Genomic DNA, 20165 nt, shown 5'->3' on the forward strand with positions numbered 1-20165 from the left:
AGAAATTTTGTTTTGCGAATAATCTGGATTTAAGTTCTTCTAATTTATTTTTTCTAAGGTCACTATTCGGCGGAAAATCCAATTGGTATTTACCATGGAATGCATTGAAGTGCCCTTCTAAATGTCCCTTTTTGGGTATAGCCACGGAAGCAACAGCAACATTTTTTTTTTTCACCATTACAAAAAAAAGTATTCTTGTTCCCACTCTTGATGAAAATTATATGTTTTACTCTTTTTTCGTAGTATTCATTTTAAATCAAAAGGTATTAAATTAACATATAAGTACTGTCCAGTTATTAAATCAGCCAAAGCAATGCTTACCGATTAAAACACTAAGTTGCACGAATCAGAAAAATATTCTGTCTGAACAGCTAACGTAGGATAATTGATGAAGAGGATTCCCGAATGAGGAAGTTGTTTCCAAAATAACCAGACAAACACACCACCGTTTATTGTTCTGTTTGGTTATATCCTTACAAGAATCAGTTTTGAATGCTTTTGTGATATTTCTCTAAAGCTATTTCTGGAGGTCACAACCATAAAACTATAAAAACAATTTGCACTTTTCTGTTAGTGCAATCTAATTACGGGTAGTGTAAACGGGTAGTAAACTCAATTTTATTGCATTTGCAATAATACCGACAGCTGGAATTCTGTGGTATTTTACATTATTATGGTGAAATGTGTTTCTCCTTCAATGAAATCTTCAATCATGCAAAAAAAAAAACAAAAATAAATTTTCAAAGTCTGCTCTTCATTCCTATTTTTGAAGCTTTGTAAAAAAAAAAAATAAATAATAAAAATAACGTGCAGGTAGCGAAAACCCTCTGCACAATATAAAATTTTGGTAGTATACCTGATCGTGCAAATCGAGGGATGACTGTATATTTAAAATTTTTTCGTGATGACCAGAATTAAAGCTGCAATCGGCTGGTAGATTGTGATCGACTCGTTGGCCACCCCTGCTTTATACTAAATGCTAGTGTCTGATGTAAAGGTTTAATGATCCCATATAAATATGTCACGAGTGATCAAAAAGCCGAGTTTTTATAAGAGACAATGGGTCTAATTGGATGTCCTATTTTGTGAAACTTTACCTGCCCAAAAAGAGTGGGTACATTATTCTTCTAGTTTTTAAATTTTTTTAACAGTTCCATTGAAATATAATCTTTTTTCCTTTATTCAGTTAACATTTTATTAAACTGTTTAATTAAGTCATCAAATATTGTTTTTTCTACCAATTGGTAAGTGGAACTATCGGATACAATATTCATGAGTTTGTCTATGTAATTACCTTTATTTAAAACTACCACATCACCTTTATCTGCTTTCTGTATAATTATGTTGTTATTCTGTCTTAATTTCCATAGACCAATACTCTCTTCTTTAGATAATTTAGGTATATAAGGGTCACTAGATTGATTTATAACCCCATTAATCTGCTGTATTAGGCCCTCCCTGTTTTTGGAATTTCTTAACCCATATTCAAATTCAATAACTGTTTGTTTCATGGGGAGTCGCCCAAGTGGTAAATTATAATTAAGACCCTTACTTAAAAGATTTATCTGAGGTGCAGACAAATCATATGAAGATAAATTAACAACATTGTGGTCAGTAACGTTATCCTATGTGTGAACCTCTTTAAATTTAGTAGTACAGTAAACCCTCGCTATTCGCGGGGGTTACGTTCCTGAGAAATGTCGCGAATACCGAAAACGCGAATACTGAGTTATGGCTCCCATAGTAATAAAGGGGTTCCGTTCCAAAGTATGAAATATATAAGAAAAAGTAGTCTAAAATTTTGTCTATGTATGTATTATATGTACCTTCATAATATGACTATGTACATAGACAGTACATAGTGAAATGCAAGCATATGGCATCGAAATGAAAATAAGAAACAATTTAATATTAAATGTAATATTTATTAGAAATTTCAAACAAATCTTGCAAATCAGCGCCTTTGCTAGCAAAAAAAAACATCCCGCCAGTGCTATCACCAGTTTCGCTAAAGTTGTTGATAAAGAAGTTTTGCCTTTTCACGAATGATGAGTGAACTTAACGGAATTTTATTTTGAATTCGGTCTTCTATCCACAGATTTAAAGCTTTTCCATTTTTTTTAATTTAACATCACGAGTTACAGAGCAAATTTTTGAAGCAATTAGCGCGGTTTCACGGACACTACGGCAGATTTTTTCTTCCGATTTCTTGATTGATCGTACTGTTTACTCATTGATTTTATAATGGTTTTGCCACTGAGGAGACACTTTCACCTTTTGAAATTTCGTCTAATAACTCAATTTTATTCGCTAGTGTCATCATCTTCTTTGATATTTTCACATTTCTCTTTTTATTCGTAACCATATTTTTGTAGGGGTTAGAAAGAACTTGACCACAATAAAGTCACTTTCTTCCGTTAACGCACTCGAAAAAGTCTGTTTTACACTGCAAAAGGTAGAGTTATCATTTTTGTAAGCATATCAATTTATAAATTGATAAATTTATTCAATTTATAAACATATAAATTAAAATCAAACGACGAAACCTTCCATGACTAACACATACTGAACAAAGATTAGCGAGAAACATCCACGCTCGCGATTTTTTCACCCCTCTCCCCCCACCCACTGAGCGCTGTTTTGACCGGGAAAGATAATTTTAGCCACGCCCATGTTTTTATGGCGGAAAATATTCACGGCGTTTTAAAATTCACATTTTTTTAGGTTTCATTTTATATTAAATCGGCGATCGCGAATACGCGAAACCGCGAATACAGATACCGCGAATAGCGGGGGTTTACTGTATTGTCTTGTGTCACTATATCCGAAAATATCTGTTGTGTATTACTGCTGTAACTTACCACCCCCTTCAATTTGCCTCATTCCACTACTTTTAGTAAAACCTGCTAGCCACGTAGTATCCATAATGCATCTGTTTTTCAAAAGGAGTAAATGGTGTATTTTGTTAGTGTGTCACATATTTATTTGACACTAACAAAATACACCACAGAAAAAAAAGTTAAACTTCCTAAATTTTACTTTAACAAGAGTTAACGAGAATATACATTTTAAAATTTATAGAAAACCGACAAATATTGGTAAATTCCTACACTGTTCTAGCTATCATCCGTTTACATATAAACGAAGTATTATTTTTAATCAGTTTTATAACACATATAAATATAGCTTTACTCAGGAGTTATTACTAGATGAACTTATGGAACTTGCAAAAAGATTTTTAAATAGAGGTTACCCATTTGGTACCATCATGAAGATAAGACAACAAGCAAAACATAAACTAGAGACTGGTATAATGAACAATAAATCTGAACAGAAATATTTTATTAAAGTTCCACATATACAGTATTGGGATGAACGATTTGTTAATATATTTAAAAACACAGAATTTAAGATAGTGGCCCAACCGATTAGTAAGCTCCATGTTGTTTTGAAGCATAGAGCAGTGGACTCCATTTCAACCATGGATTCACACAATGTAGTTTACAATATTACTTCTGGCGAATGTAATTCTGAATATATTGGTTCGACACAGAATTATCTTTCAATGTGGATACAACAACATGCGGCATCAGTTAGGGCAAAAAGGACATGTGACTCAGAACTTTCTTTCCATGCTATAAATGATAGCCATGTTTTTCTTTTTAATGAAGCGAAAGTTTTAAATATGCAACTTGAATATATTAAATTATTGATTGCCGAAACTCTTGAAATGAAAAGCGCATTTGTGAACGGTAATTCACACTTTGGTTTAATAAAAATAATCTTGTAGCAGGTAGTCGATTGGTTTAAATATAAAAGAAGGGTGAGTATCATTCGCTAAAAACCCTTTACTTCTTGAGAGCATGGAGTGTATCCGAATAAGTTTTAAATATAAATATGTATATCCAGTAAAAATTTTAATACGCATTTAATTACAAATGGTTTGTAGCTTTTGAGGCTAAACAGGCCTCTTCATCAGCAAATACAAACAGAATGGAGACGTTAGAGAAAATTTAAAGGATAAAGTAATTGGTAACGAAGAGGCTCATTTAGCCTCGAAAGCTACAAACCATTTGTAATTAAATGTGTATTAAACTTCTTACTGGATATACTTATTTATATTTAAGCAATGGATCCCAGTACTACAGGCCCATTTACTCTCAAATAAGTTTTGTCCCTTATAAGAAGTTTAGAGAATTTTATATTTTAAATACTTTAACCTATGTTCCTTAAGGATAAATTCGACAATAGAGTTTAGTTCTCATGTTAATGTGCAGTATCGGTTTAATTTTTTTTGGTGATGTTGATGGCTGTCAACTTCTCCTGGCTCTTCATGATGCGTTATGTTGTGGATGAGAATTATATGCATGACAGTCTTTTAATAAGTATTTATTTATATAATTTTAATGTAATTTTCGTAATTTTTTTTATTTTGTCCTCTCCTTTTTCCCCATTATATGTATGAGGTCAGTGTGTTTTTTTTTTTTTACACTGTTTTGGCACAAACTTTTTACGGCCTTTCCTGACGCCAACCCTCACCCATTATCTGGGCTGGGGATATGCGGTGGTCATTCCCTGATCTTCCGCATCCTCCGTATTGGGTGGTCACGGGCTCGAACCCCGGTCTAATCAAGAAGCGTTTGCTACGCACTGCTGCTTCTGCCCACCTGGCTGTGCAGGCACCATTTTCGTAATTGATTTTATTTAATATTAAATATGGGACATTTATTTGTATAATTATATAATCACATAATCCTTCTAATGTGAATGTTTGAGAGAATTCTATTTCTACATAAAGAGTATGAGGTTTCCTTTTATAGTTTATAATTAGCATTAGCATTATAGAGGCATATGATGCAAGAAAGCAAGCTTATACAGCATCAGCCAAAAAACAAACAAACCCTCCTATTTCACCCCTCCATTCATTCCAAATGCCTGTGTAGTCAGTCTTAAATTTATTTAGATTATCAACTTCCAGAACAAAAGATGAAAGTCTGTACCTGCTGGCTAAAGGCAAATTTCCACACATCTATTCTACAATTGTCTTTCCTCAATTTGAATCTATTCCCCCTGAGGTTCTTAATCTGAGCAAGAGGAAGAATCCCATCAGCATTCAGCTTGCTCAACCCATTTAAGGCCTTATACACCTCAATCAGATCCAATAGACAATAGACAAATTCTTTTGTCTATTCATCAATAAAATTTTGTCTATTTTCATAATATGACTATGTACATAGACAGTACATAGTGAAATGCAAGCATATTGCATCGAAATGAAAATAAGAAACAATTTAATATTAAATGTAATATTTATTAGAAATTTCAAACAAATCTTTCAAACCAGTGCCTTTGCTAGCAAAAAAAACTTATTCCTCAAGTGCTATCACCAGTTTCGCTAAAGTGTTGATAAAGGAATTTTGCCTTTTCACGAATGATGAGTGAATTTAATGGAATTTTATTTTGAGTTCGGTCTTCTATCCACAGATTTAAAGCGTTTTCCATTTTTTTTCTAATTTAACATCACGAGTTACAGAGCAAATTTTTGAAGCAATTAATGTGTTTTCCCGGACACTACAGCAGATTTTTTCTTCCGATTTTTTGATTGATCGTATCGTTGACTCATTGATTTTATGTTTTGCCACTGAGGAGACACTTTCACCATTAGAAATTTTGTCTAATAACTCAATTTTATTCGCTAATGTCATCACCTTCTTTGATATTTTCACATTTCTCTTGTTATTCGTAGCCATATTTTTGTATGGGTTAGAAAGAACTTGTCCACAATAAAGTCACTTTCGTCCGTTAACACACTCGAAAAAGTCTGTTTTACTCTGCAAAACGGTAGATTTATCACTTTTGTAAGCATATCAATTTATAAATTGATAAAATTTATTCAATTTATAAGCATATAAATTAAAAGCAAATGACGAAAACTTCCATTACAAGCGCATAACACATATTGAATAAGGATTAGCGAAAAACATCCACGCTCGCGATTTTGTCACCCCTCTCTCCCCACCCACTGAGCGCTGTTTTGACCGGGAAAAATAATTTTAGCCAAGCCCATGTTTTTTTTATGGCAGATAATATTCACGGCGCTTTAAAATTCACATTTTTTTAGGTTTCATTTTATATTAAATCAGCTATCGTGAAACTGCGAACACAGATACCGCGAATAGTGGGGGTTTACTTTACAAGCTTATTGACCAAACGTTGCTAGCCATTATGGATTGAAGTGTGTGCTGTTCTACAGTTTATAGCCACTATTGGTTTAACAACTGGCTTCCAAATTCTTGAAAATTTAACAACCGGCTCCAGCACACCAATGAAGATATATATATAGGGGTACACAAACATTTTTTGATTTTTGAAGGGGGTCTGTAAAACTTTTTTTTTTTTGAAGGGATCCATAGGTCTCGGTAGTTGGAGAACCACTGCTTTATTTCATCAGGATCTTAGACATATTTTTAATGTGTTTCAAACTAATAGCATGAAGTAGAGGAACTGATTTCAGTGCATTTCCATTGTGCAACAAAACTGTTTCTAAACTTAATTTTGCAGCAACAATAAAATATATGCCATTCATTAGGTTTGTGTTTAATATCCAATTCATTCAGAAGACCACTAATATCTTTACAAAAACATGTCTTCTGTAACAAAATATTTTGAAAACACTGATGTTTTCAGTATATTGTAATTTTAGATCCTGCTTTGGGTAACTTCCACTATTGTATGCTAGAACCAAGGAATTTACATGCTCTTGAGATAAGTTTAAATTGCAAACTAAAACATTCAACACTTTTTGCTTAATTAAGTGTGGGGCACTTAATTAAGCAAGAAGTGTTGAAGTGGATAGTCCAGAAATGCCTGTAACACAAGAATCCTCACTATATTCATCACTGTTTCTTTTATTCTATAATTTTGGGGTAGTAATAGTAATGGAGGCATGTGATGCAAGAAAGCAAGTGCATGAGCTTATGTAACGTCAGCCAAAAGAAAAAAAAAACAATTTCATACATCCATTCCCTCTAAAAGTTTGTCCAGTTCCTCGTTGAATTTATTTAAGCTATCAACTTCCGCAATAACAGATGGAAGTTTGTTTCAGCAATTAACCACCCGCTGGCTAAAGGCAAATTTCTGCACATCGATTTTACAACTGTCTTTCCTTAATTTGAATTTCTGCCCCCTCAGGTTCATAATTTGAGCAAGCGCAAGAATCCGATCAGAAATCAGTGTGCTTAACTCATTCAGATCATCTTGCAGGTGCTTAGTCTCCATCCGCTGCAATTTTAAGAAAAAGGCCTTTCTTGGTAAGGGGACCCCTCAGTTCCCCTCACCAGTCTTGTTGCCATTCTGTATACATGCTACAGCAAATCTACATCCTTCCTAAAATGAGGTCTCCAGACTGTACGTAGTACTCAAGGTGTGGCCTGACTATTGCCTTGTACAAAGGGATAATCACCTCCTTTTACCTGCTAGCAAAATTCTTGTATATAATTGACAAAACCCCATGACCTGCTCTGGCAGCCTGTCTGCATTGCTCAGAAAACTTCATATCTGACTGCACAATTACTCCCAGATCTTTTTCATTTTCTACCACCATAAGTATAGCACCACACAGTTGGTCCATTTCCCTGGGTTTACTTCTACCTATATGCAGTACTTCGCATTTGTCAATGTTAAACTTTAGTTGCCACTTCTTGGCCCATCTGCCTAAATTTTCTAGATCCTGTTGCAGTAGCACACTGCCATTCCTGTCATTAACATCCCTGCCAACCTTTGTATCATCTGCAAACTTCGACATTAAGCCTGATATACCTTCATCAGTATCATTGATAAATATATAAAACAACAGTGGGCCCAACACCTAACCCTAATAATATTTGCCAATGAAGAGCAGCATTCATTGATTACCACTCTGTCTTCTTCCACTCTACCACCCTCTTATCAATTGTAGCAACTTATGCTTAATACCACACTGCTTAAATTTTTACAGTAGTCTTCCATGCACAGTGTCAAAAGGTTTCCTAAAATCCAAGTATATGATATCAAAATTATTTTTAGCATCCAGTTCCTTTGTAACCACATCATAGTATCTAATCAAATTTGTCAGACAAGACTTTCCTTTAAAAAAGCCGTGCTGTGTCAGAATTATTACTGCAGTCTTGTCTAGACGATCCTGCAATGCATCTTTAACAAGTGACTCCATTATTTTCCCTGGAACAGAAGTTAAACTAACTGGTCTGTAATTACTCGTGTCACCCTTAGATCCCCCTCCTTTGTGAATTGGGGATACATTTGCAATCTCCAGTCCGTGGGGACTTCCCCCGAGTCCAAGGATGCTCTTATAATTATGGATAAGGGTTTGCTTACATCCTTTTTTCTGCCTCTTTTAATATAACTGGATAAATCCCATCCACCCTGGGTGCCTTTGTTATGTTTAACTTCAACAATTTCTCTTCCAATTTGCTCTCAGTTATTACAAAATCATTAAACACACTGTTACAGTTTGATAAACATTTGGCATTTTCCTCCCTTAATAACTCCTCATGTATGAATGTAGATGCAAAATACTCATTCAGATTATCATCTATCTGAGCAGGATCATCAACAGTCACACCATTGATATCAGGTGGACCAATCTGATTCATCCCCTTCCTTCTAGAGTAAAGAAGGAAGTGAATAAGTAAAGTAAAAGTAAATAAGTATAAAGAAGTCCTTGCAGTTTTTCTTAGCATCCTTTGCCAAAGATATCTCATAATCTGCCTTTGCTTGCCTAACCTCCTTTGTGAATTTATTACAGAATAGCTTATATCTGCCATAGGCTTCTTTGTTGCCTGATAATTTATATACATTCATGCATTTTTTTTTTTCTCTCTGCCATGAGTCTTGTTAGTTCATCTGACATCCGTTTATACCTAAACCATGAACAATATTTCTTAATCGGAATGAAAAGGTTAGTAGCTTACATGATCAGTTCTTTGAATGCATCCCACTTAGAATTTGCTGTTGGTGACATCAGCAGTTGGTCCAACCGTACAGAATTTAAAAACTGTTTGAGACCGCTGTAGTCACCTTTACGGAAGCAAAACTCTTTCCTTTACCACTGCTGGTAATTATATCTTTAAGTAAATCTCACATTAGTACACTGTGATTACTATTACCCAGTGATTCCTTTATCATCAAATTCTTTATACACGAATAATCACTGCTGGTAACCAGATCAAGAGTATTACCCTCTGATTCCCTCTTGAACATGCTGCTGCTGCAGAAAACAATCATTCAATAAATCCACAAAAGCCTTGCTAGTATGTGAGTGACCAACCCACAAGTTCCAGTCAATATCTGGGAAGTTAAAATCCCCCATTACAACACAGTCTGATTTACTGGACCATTCTATTTCTCTGTACAATTGTTCATTGTACTCATTAGAGTCATTAAGCCTATAACACACTCCTACCCTCAATTTTGCTTTCCCAGTGTTTATGTCACACCAAACTGACTCAACATTGCACTGTCCATCTATGTCAACCGGATGCACTTTCTTAGATTTTATGTGCTTAATTAACAGCATAACCCCACCTACCTTCCTGTACTGTCTATCCTTTCTGTACACATTGTACTCCCCGAATTCCAATTCTGCACTGCTTATATCTGTGTGACACCATGTCTCTGATATCCCAACAACATCTGCCTTTGATGTCTTGACGATCACTTCAAATTCATTAAATTTATTTACTATTCTTCTAGCATTGGTGCACATGCAAGTATACTTGTGCCTATTCTTATTCTTAGTTACTCTAACACAGCCCATGTATTTATTTGTTTCATGATGACTCCCACCAGTCCCTGAACCTTTTACTGAACCTGCACCTTTTACTCATGAGTAAAATTGTGCCGTCAATTGCGTAATTTCTTAATAGAAATGATGCAATTGACGGCACTTCCTATTATGTGGCTGTTAGATTTAAAATGACACAGATGATGTCACTTCCTAAATGGCGCTAATGATGCTAACTCACATTAACATTGATTTGGTAGTGTAAGCAGCGGGTAGTAATATTATGCAAGAATAAAATCTTCGAAGCCAGTCGTTCTTTTTTGACATGAGATGCCTCTCGTGTTGAAAAAGAATGAGTTCAAAAACATAGAGAATGAAAAAAAATGCAGACTTTAATAAAATCTGCTTCTCAAGGTTTTGATCAACATCAACCTTCTAAGTAGCATAAGTAAGTAAGTTTCAATACCATTTAAAAATTTAAATGGTTTTGATTGAAGAATGCAACAATAAAACTTCAACAAACAATCACTTCTTGCAGTACTTTTTGGTTATGAGATCATACTAGAGTACAAATGGATTTCACTAACTATTGAATTGTAAAAATACCAAATCTAATTTCAGTTAACAACCTATAAGAGTAGGGCTTACAATACCGGTCAAAATCTTAATACCGGTATTTCGGTATTTTTAATCTATGAAACCGGGATACCGGTATTAATACCGTTATTCCAAAAACAAATGTTTTTCTCAGTAAATTTTGATGACAATTAGGTGCAGTAAAGTAAGGAAAAAAATCAAGTAATGTAATTACTTGAATTCATGTTTTAAATAAACTTTATTTGGCAATAATAAATACAGTGTATTCTGAAAAAAATCATTAAAATACAGTTATTCTAAAAATAAAAAAATACATATTGTTACTGCAAAGTTTAGTTATGTTTAAGCATCCACACTACCTGTCCGAATAAAGTGAGCTCTTAAGAAACATAAGCAATCAATAGTATGATCATTTAAAATGGATCTAATTTTGGTACCTACAATATTTGATTAGCGGCAGAAAACAATGCCCTTTCAGATTCTGTTCTGGGACTATTGTACTGAGATAATTGTAGATGATCTCAGTCCATCTTTTCTAGGCTTTGTGAACTTTTTTAGCAAAAATAGTTAAAAGTATTTCATTGATTTCTGACTCAAGTTCATCTTTTAAAATCTCATTGGAGTCAGGAAATTTCTTATTTTGGAAAGAATTTGTGGAACACTGATGTTCTGTTCCATGTTGATCTTCCATGGTTGAATTATGTTCATCATTTTCTGAAGGAGCAAGACATTTTATTCAGCGAAGTATAATTTTCACTATAGTATCTTTACTGAGTCTGGGAGAGAGAGCAAAGAGTGGGGATAAGGAATAAAGAAGAGAGCAGTGAGTGCAGTTAAGGAATTCTTCACATATATAAATGCAAAGAACAGAAGAACAAATGAGATTGGACCCTTATGTAATGGACGTGGGATAGTATTAAAATTAAATTAAATTTTCTGTTTATACTCCGGGAACGACCAAACGGTCAGAGGAGTTCACAAGATAGACAGAATATAAGAAACAGTACCGTATTCAGCAGTCATGGGCTTGAACCCCGGTCACTCAAGGCACGTGTACTTATGCACCCGCAGGCCTGACAACTATAGCTGAAGTTGCAGATGAACTCAACAGTTACTTTGCATTGATATGTTTTTTTACATTAAAAAAACCTTTTGTGTTAATGAGATATTATGGAAGTGAAGTTTAAAAAAATGTAATTAATGATTTTGAAATTTCAAATGATTATTTAATGAGAACTTTCGTGCCTACAGGCGATTAAGGCTCCTGTGGTTGATGGCATATACCCTATAATCTTAAAGGAGGCAACAAGTGAGTACATTGAACCATTAAGGCTAGTTATGAGAGCATCACTGGACTCAGGAAGATTCCATTGGATTGGTGTTAATTGGAACATTAAGGCGGTTCTAGGAGTGTAACGGGAAATTACCGACCTGCCAGTCTAACTTCAGTAGTAGGGAAAATCAAGGAGGCAATGATCAAGGGTGGAATTCAGGATCATTTAGATGGAAATGGAATCATGTAGGATACACAGCATGGTTTTGTAAAGGGAAAGTAGTGTTTAATAAATCTGGTTAGCCATTTTGACAGGTCACTCGTGAGCTGGATTTAGAGAATAATTTCGACATTATTTGGATTTCAGCAAAGCATTTGACTAAGTCCCACATGAGTGGTTACTTTATAAGTTAGAGCAGGCTGGAATCATAGGGAAAATCCTTAAATGGATAGCACGATGGCTTGAGGGCACCAGGCAGAGGGGTGTGATAAATGGTTATTTCTCATATTGGATTGGATTAATGTAAGTAGTGGGGTTCTCCAAGGATCAGTATTGGGACCACTGTTGTTTTTGACTATCTTAAATGACATCCATGAAAGGATGGAGGGTGTGAGGTCTAAACTTGCAGGTGTTGTAAAGATCAGTAGAGTAGTTAATGATCACTGCCAAGCAGAGTTTCTTCAGAGTGACCTAGATAGACTTCTGGGATGGTCAGAAAAGTGGCAGCTATGCTTTAATTCAGCAAAATGCAAGGTCTTACACCTGGGGAACAGAAACCCCAAAATAACTTATACATTTGGTGGAGTTGAACTAAAGTCAGTAGTGGAGGAACGGGACTTGGGAGTTACGATATGGTCAGACATGAAGTTGTCTGAGAATTGTGGACATGTTGCAATGTTGCATGGTGTCCTATCGATGATTTATTGAACATTTGCTAGTAGAGATAACGACATCATAATCACATAAAGGTGATTTTATAACCTTTATTTGATTAAATTATAAACAATTATTTTTTTAAAATTAGTACTGAAAAACCGGTATTTTTTGCATCAATACCGGTATTTGAATACCGGAAAAAAATGACTGGTATCCCAGTATTCGAGATCCTGGGATCCCGGTATTGTAAGCCCTATATAAGAGTATTTTGAAGATGGCTAAAACTTCAGCTGAGCTAAATCGAGAAAAGTATCCAAGTTTCAAGAAGTTTCAAAGCCATGAAAAAAAAAATGCAGAGTTTAATAATATCTGCTTTTCAAGATTTTGATCAACATCAACTTCTTATCAAGAAGCTGGACTATCAACATCACGAAACTATATTCAAGAACTTCCTGAAGATTTCGATCCAGAAGGTTTGAGTTCAAATGAATTACTTGAGGATTTTCAATTCCTGAAATGACTAGACAGAGTATACTGCAACAACTAGCTTTGATTGCATCATCCAAAAAGAAACAAAATCATATTTCACTTCAATTGCCTCTTGTTAAATCCTCTACAGGTTTTAATATGAAATCATTTACAAGAACATTGAACATGACCGGAACTCCTAAAGAATTTGAACTACAATTTATGAAAAATATATTTGGAGCTATTTGTGATATCTGTGATCAATTATTGTGTGAAAATGATGTAAAATTGTGCACTCCAGGAAGTTACCCTGAAGTGCACAATTTTACATTTTTCTAGCATTTCCAACTGCAGATGTAACCACTATGAAGGCTTGCGAAGCTTGTCGAGCATCTCTCAAAAATGATTCCATTCCAACATTTTTGAAGAGCAACGGTTTAATTTATCTTGCTATTCCACCTCATCTGCTGTTAGGGCGCCTCCGTAGCCAGGTGGGAAGGAGCAGTAGTGCGTATCACATGCTTCTTGATTAGACCGGGGTTCGAGCCCGTCACCACCAAATACAGAAGATGTGGAAAGGTCAGGGAATGACCACCGCATATCCTGGAGCAATATGGCCTTAGTTGCTAATGCTCCTAAAAACCAAAACAACAACAACCTCATCTGCCTTGATTGGATTTAGTAACCGAGCGAATCATTTCTCCTCGTATACCATTCATGCAAGTTAGAAGACTAAGACATGGCTTCAGCCAATACGGAATTTTGGGCCTAATTATAATCCTGTAAATGTTAATTTTATGGTCAATCATTTGCTTCGGAGAATAGATGACGATTATTGATTAATGTTCATATCAAATGTAAAAAAATACACAAATTGAGTTATTTAATGTGCTTGGTTCGTAAAAAAGATGTAAATGTTTGGTTAAAGTATCTACTTATGACTCCTTTGTATTGTCTGTATGATATCAAGATTGACAAAGCATTCTTCAGTGAAAACATGGAACACAATGATACTCCATGTGATGAAATGAGTGAAGCTATACCTATTGAAGAAAGTTTAGTCGCTTAACAACAAACTCTTTTGTGGAGTGATGACAAATATTTATGAATAGCTCCTGGTGCACGAAATGTTCCACAAAGTTTATTTTTTGGTACAAAAAGTAAACTTTATGGAACTTTTTGTTTTACTTTTTGCTACAAAGTTTACGAACATACTGAAGAATTGTCCTTTCCTGGCATTTACCTTGGTCAGTACCAAGAGTTTACAGATAATTTTAAAGTTACACCGTTTATGATGTCATCGAGTGAACTTTGTCATTCACATCGCTGTGGGGTGATGCCTTATCATCTTCTTTATATAGCCATGTAAATAACGAGACTAAGAATTCGAGATTCATTAAGAGTTGCTTTTAAATACATCGGAAAAACAAATTTAAAAGCAACCTTTATTTATCAACAAATCATACTTGATAACCACTAATATTGACGTACCCAATGGTCTGGCTAACGGAGCTTTAGGAAAATTGGCATGTATTGAATCTGATGAAGAGACTAATTTTATTAAACGTCTTTGGTTGAAATTTACAAGATCACCTGCTGTGGGTAGACTTGCTAGAACAAAGGCTTGTCGGTTTGCTATATCTCGAGAAATCGATTTAGAAGATATACTGATCACAGGAAGTAGGAGTGTTTCATTGAATAACAACAGAATGATCTCGACTAAACAAAATACATTTTCGCTAATACCAGCTTGTGCTATTACCATCCTTAAATCTCAGGGAGATACCTTCGATTTCGTAGTTTACGAATACGAGAAATATCACAAACAACAACTGGTTTATGTTGTATTATCTCGAGTTACCGATATCAATGATCTTTACATTATTTCTACAAATGGAAAAAAAAGAAATTTTATCATGGACTGAGAAATGCTACATCCACTCTTGCACTTCAATCTGAAATGACCAGGTTGTAGAGTAACCTTCTACTTGCCATATAAGATACTTTATACGAGTTAATTAGAAAATGTCAAGATCTTTCCATTCTAACATTAAATTGTCAAAGAATACGTGTCAGTGACGCCATGGATGTTTTCACATAAAATAAAACATCTTTTGCACGTATAGGATACACACGCTACCTTTTTTATATTTTTAATATTTATTAATGATACTGATGCAAGTGTTTCTAGTTTAATGTCTTAAGTTTGTGGATGATACAAAGGTGGGTCAGTACTTAATGATAGTAATTAGAGGAGACTACTTCAAGAGGATATAGATAAACTAAGCTTTTGGGCTAGAAAATGACAATTAGTAGTAGTATTTAGTTTGGCAAATAATGCAAGAAATTTGCCACTACTAAGGCATTGAGTTTACTCAGTGCATTCAAATCTTGCAGATGTCTAGTCTCCAGATATTACTATTTGCAGAACTGAAGCTCTTTCCCGCTAAGAGCACCCTTTTGTTCCCTTCACTTATCTTGTTGCTCTTCTTTGCAACCGAGCCACATCCTTCTGCAAATGAAGCTTCCAGACCTACATTCAGTACAGCCACTCCCCGATTAACGTAAGGGTTGCGTTCCGTGGAATGCTACACAACTCGAATTTTACGTAAGTCGGAATTTCCCTAAATGCTTATGGAGCACTTGCAACTATGCACGCTGAATTTGATAGGAGCAAAAAAGAAATGTTCGACGAACATGTAAATAGAATTATTCGATTTTGTTATCTCATGCGCAGGAAAAATTAAAAAATTTAAAATTACAAAAAGAGAGAGGAGACAGGCATAACATCAGCAAGTTTTATCTTTCGAGCATTGTTGCCAGAATTAACTCTCCAGCTGATAAGCACACCATTGCAGAAGTTGAGGGCTGTGGAGATTTTGAAGAGATTTTTTTCCAACACATCATGAAATTTTTCTACAAGTGCAGAATTGGCAATGGCAACTTCACTGCATACTTTAATGTTTTGGAAACCAGCATGATGCTTGAACCTATTAAACCACCCGTTGCTTGCCACGAACTTTGCTTGGGGTTTGCCGTGCTTATCATTATCTTCATAAACACTTCTTGCTTGAATGGCTGTTAGATTCGGGGTACTTACTTCTGAATCTGATTTTCCATCCATATTATTAATAGCTTTTCCATCTTTGTATAGCACCTGAACGCTGTTTTGTGATCACTGTTGAGGCAGACTGGCCATGCTGTGAAATACGTTGATTCTTTAATATGATGGGCACAGCATCAAACTCCGAGGAACTCCACTAATGACATTTTTCCAAGAAGACCAGTGTGCCCTTTGATAATAACTGTCTTCTCCCACTCAACCATCCCTTTATCCATATCAGTAACTTCTCCTTAATATATCATTTTGTATAACAGTCTTTTATGTGCAACAGTATCAAAAGCTTTTCTGAAATCTAGGTACATGATGTCAGATTTATTTTTTGCATCTTGTTCCTTTGTCACTCTTTCTTAGTATCCAGTCAGACTGGTCAGAAAAGACCACCTCTTAACAAATACATGCTGTGACTGCAGTATAAATGCATTTCTGTCTAGAAGGTCCTGCAATTCTTCTTTAACCAGCGATTCCATTATTTATCCTGGTTCAGAAGTCAAACTTATAGGTCCGTAATTACTCGCTTCTCCCTTTGATTCTCCTCTGTGAATTGGGGATGCATTTGCACATCTTTAGCCCATAGGGACTTCCTCTGAACCCCAGGATGCTGTGATAATTATGGCTAAAGGTTGACCTCTTTTCTTCCTCTTAATATCATTGGATAGACACTCCACCCCAGGTGCCTTTTTTACATTTAGCTTCAACAATTGCTCTTCCACCTTCCTCTCAGTTATCATAAAATTTAGTTCCCTGTTAGAATTTGATACTCTTTTGGCATCCCCATCTCTAAAATATTCCTCATTTGTGAATATAAATGCAGAATACCTGTTCAATTTGTCAGCAACCCGAGCAGGTTCATCAGCAGTTAAACCATTCCTACTAGTGGATCAATGTTATTCATCCCCCTTGTTTCTAGTATTTACCTAAGTAAAATTAAATCTTTGCTTTTTATCATTACATCCTTTGTCAGAAACTTCTTGTAATCTGCATTATCTTGCTTGTGATTTGATTGCAGACTAGTTTATATCCACTGTATAAATTTATATGCATCCCATGCACCCCTCTCTCTCTCTACCACGAGTCTCATCATTACCTCTGACATTCGTTCTAGGTTTAAGCCTTGATAGGTATCTCTTAATTGGTATAAAAAGCCTAGTAGCTTCTATTATTATGCCCCTGAATGCTTCCCATTTGGAATTTGCTGTTAGTAAGTTCTTCAGTTGGTCCTATTGTATAGAATTTTCAAAACTCTGAAACTATTGTAGCCACTTTTAGGAAAGCAAAAGCCCTATCCTTTGCTCTTGACAGTAGTTAAATCTTCAAGTAAATCCCACATCAGTATGCTGTGATGCAAGGTACTGCCTTTGGGTGGCAGTAATCCCAGAATAGAATGTCATTTGAGTGGCATCAATTCAAGGCAAATGATAAATAAAAAGTCCTTGGGGCTGATTATACAATCTGATACAAAATTCTCTGCGGAGTTTACATTTTTCTTCATACTGTCACGCATTCAACCCCATATTCTCTTAATCAGTAATACTGAAGTAATACCTTTGATTAAAAGTGCCTACTGCAGTTCTGCAGCAGTAGGCCACACTCAAGGTCTCTACTTCCTCCCCCACGTGTCTGTCTTTTCTGTGCACATGTGAACTACAACTTTCCCCCACATTCATCGAGAACTATCACTAGTTCTCGATGCCATACAAATACCTTGAATTGCAAATCAACTGATTTGTGACAGTTATAAGTAGACAAAACATACTGTATGGTGTACAGGCCTTAGATGGCTATATGAATTTTGTTCTGGCAGAGTTTCAATCTCAGTGATGTCATTTGAATCAGGATCCTGTTTTATATGCAGGCAATGCCAAACTAACACCCCAAATGTGGTCAGGAAGCAAAAATTAAGCCCCCAAAATGTAAATGGATCCTCAATTTAAAAGTTGATTTTTAAAAGTGTATGAAGTAGTGCAGAAAATGAGCATACTAATGCATAGAACCATGCTTCTGGCCAACTTGCCGTGCCAGAATACTGTGACTAAAAACAGCAACGGTACTTCAGCATCAGGCATTGACATGAGTTCTTATACTCTACCTGCTGAGTCTATTGTGGAGCATGTGGCCACATTACTGTCTTATCTCCTTACGATAGTGGTAGATGACTTTCATCAACTGGTGAAATACCACCACTTTGCTTATTGGAGGCTTGAAGTGGTGAAACCCATGTTTAGTCTCTAGAGGAAAGTTTCCGGCATCCCCCTCCCCTTATACTTCTCCTTCACCCCATGCACGGTACTAAGTATTATAGGTTTTGATACCTTTTGTGTTTGGGGTTTTCATAAAGAAAAAAAAAAAAAAATTGCATGATGTACAAACCCAAACAGACATGGATTTAACTCCTCAGAGGAATTCATTCACTGATCTCATTGACCATTTCAGATTTGAAGAGCGTCCACATTCAGCCCAAAACTAGCCTTCTGCAGCATTTCACTGACTAGATTGAGTTATTCCTGAATGGTGTGTGTGTGTGTGCGTGTGTGTGTAATGCAGCCATCCCACAATCTGCCTACTTGCAGATTCGGTTCCTCCATTCATATATTCCAAAGACAACAGATGAACCCATCAGCCCTGATGTGTTACATATGGTGAATGACACTATGGCCAGTAATAACAAGGGGCATATATTACCATCTAAGTACAGAGGCAGTCACGGGATGCTGATCACTGCCTATGCTTAACACTCAAGTTTGCTTTCAGATTTAGTGAATAATTATTGCTCTCAGATATGAGATAGATGGCTAGCCTCTAGTCTCTTAATCTTTCAGTATCCTAAAGCTTGGTCGAAAAAAGGGGTTCTGTAATGGGAAGGAACCAAGGGCAGATTGGGAGCATAAAACTGACTGGACAAATATCCATAAGTGGCCTATTAAGTTATGTGTGAATTAACTGTAAGTTTAAGGACTCCTTATGTGCTGTATTATAATGACTGAGTATATTAGAGTAGCCCCACTTAAATTTCAGCACTCATCTCTTAACGAATCCACTTGGATGTGATGAGATTATAGAAGACACATAGTTAATAAGAATGAGAGACTTACTTGTACTAAATCATTACTGAAGTCGTGGTTCAATTTAAATTTTAAAAATTTAAACATGAAATTAATTTAAACCCATTAAAATATGCACGTAAGAAAGGGTATGACATTCCATTCCATGGTTTTCAATTAAAATCGTGAAGGTGGGGATAACCTTGAATAGATTAATTATTAATGAAAAGCCAATAGTACAACACATTCCCTTGCTTACGTGCATATTTTAATGGGTTTAAATTAATTTCATGTTTAATTTTTTTAAAATTTAAATTGAACCATGACTTCAGTAATGATTTAGTATAAGTAAGTCTCATTCTTATTAACTATGTGTCTTCTATTATCTCACCACATCCAAGCGGATTTGTTAAGAGGTGAGTGCTGAAAATTAAGTGGTGCTACTTTAATGTACTTAGTTATGTGTGAATGCAATTTTATATACAGTACAGTCCCCCAGGCTGTCGGGATTTTGTCTGGTGCACCAGCGGCCCAATCCGCCCCTGACAGGAACCTCTAATCTCTTAAATACTTTAGAACTAGGTCCTTAGTGGACATGACATGTTTTCTCCAGGAGACTGTAGCCTTATTCTTGTATTAACTACAAATAGGACTGTAATAAACCTGTTGTTGAATGATGATAAGAAAAGAATTATGTTGGTTTTATTATTTATTATCATTTCATCTACAGATATTAACAATTAAAATGTGTATATTAATTAACAATTGACCTTAATATCAGCTTATTAATTAATCAGTTAAAGATTAAATAAGCTCAAAATTAATTTAAGAAATAGCTATGTATAATTCATTACAACCTCCACCTTTTCTGCTGTCTTTATAGTTACCAAAGAAATGAAATGGTATACAGGAAGTACCACAATATATCTGAGAATAATCTATATTCCTCTAAGAAGTTAAAGACTGATTATGTAGGTTGATTTTCAATTCAAAATTGCCCAAGCCTG

The 20165-nt window shown here is 35.3% G+C and overlaps 1 protein-coding gene across 1 annotated transcript in view; it reads left to right on the top strand.

Moving 5' to 3' along the window:
• LOC150087173 (ATP-binding cassette sub-family F member 1) overlaps positions 1-20165 on the top strand; it is a 276369-nt gene that overhangs the window by 33486 nt on the left and 222718 nt on the right. The gene's annotated exons all lie outside the window — the stretch shown is intronic.

This window comes from Mastigoproctus giganteus, chromosome 4 (assembly GCF_048544385.1).
Source record: "Mastigoproctus giganteus isolate SK-2022 chromosome 4, ASM4854438v1, whole genome shotgun sequence".
Classification (NCBI taxonomy): Eukaryota; Metazoa; Arthropoda; class Arachnida; order Uropygi; family Thelyphonidae; genus Mastigoproctus; species Mastigoproctus giganteus.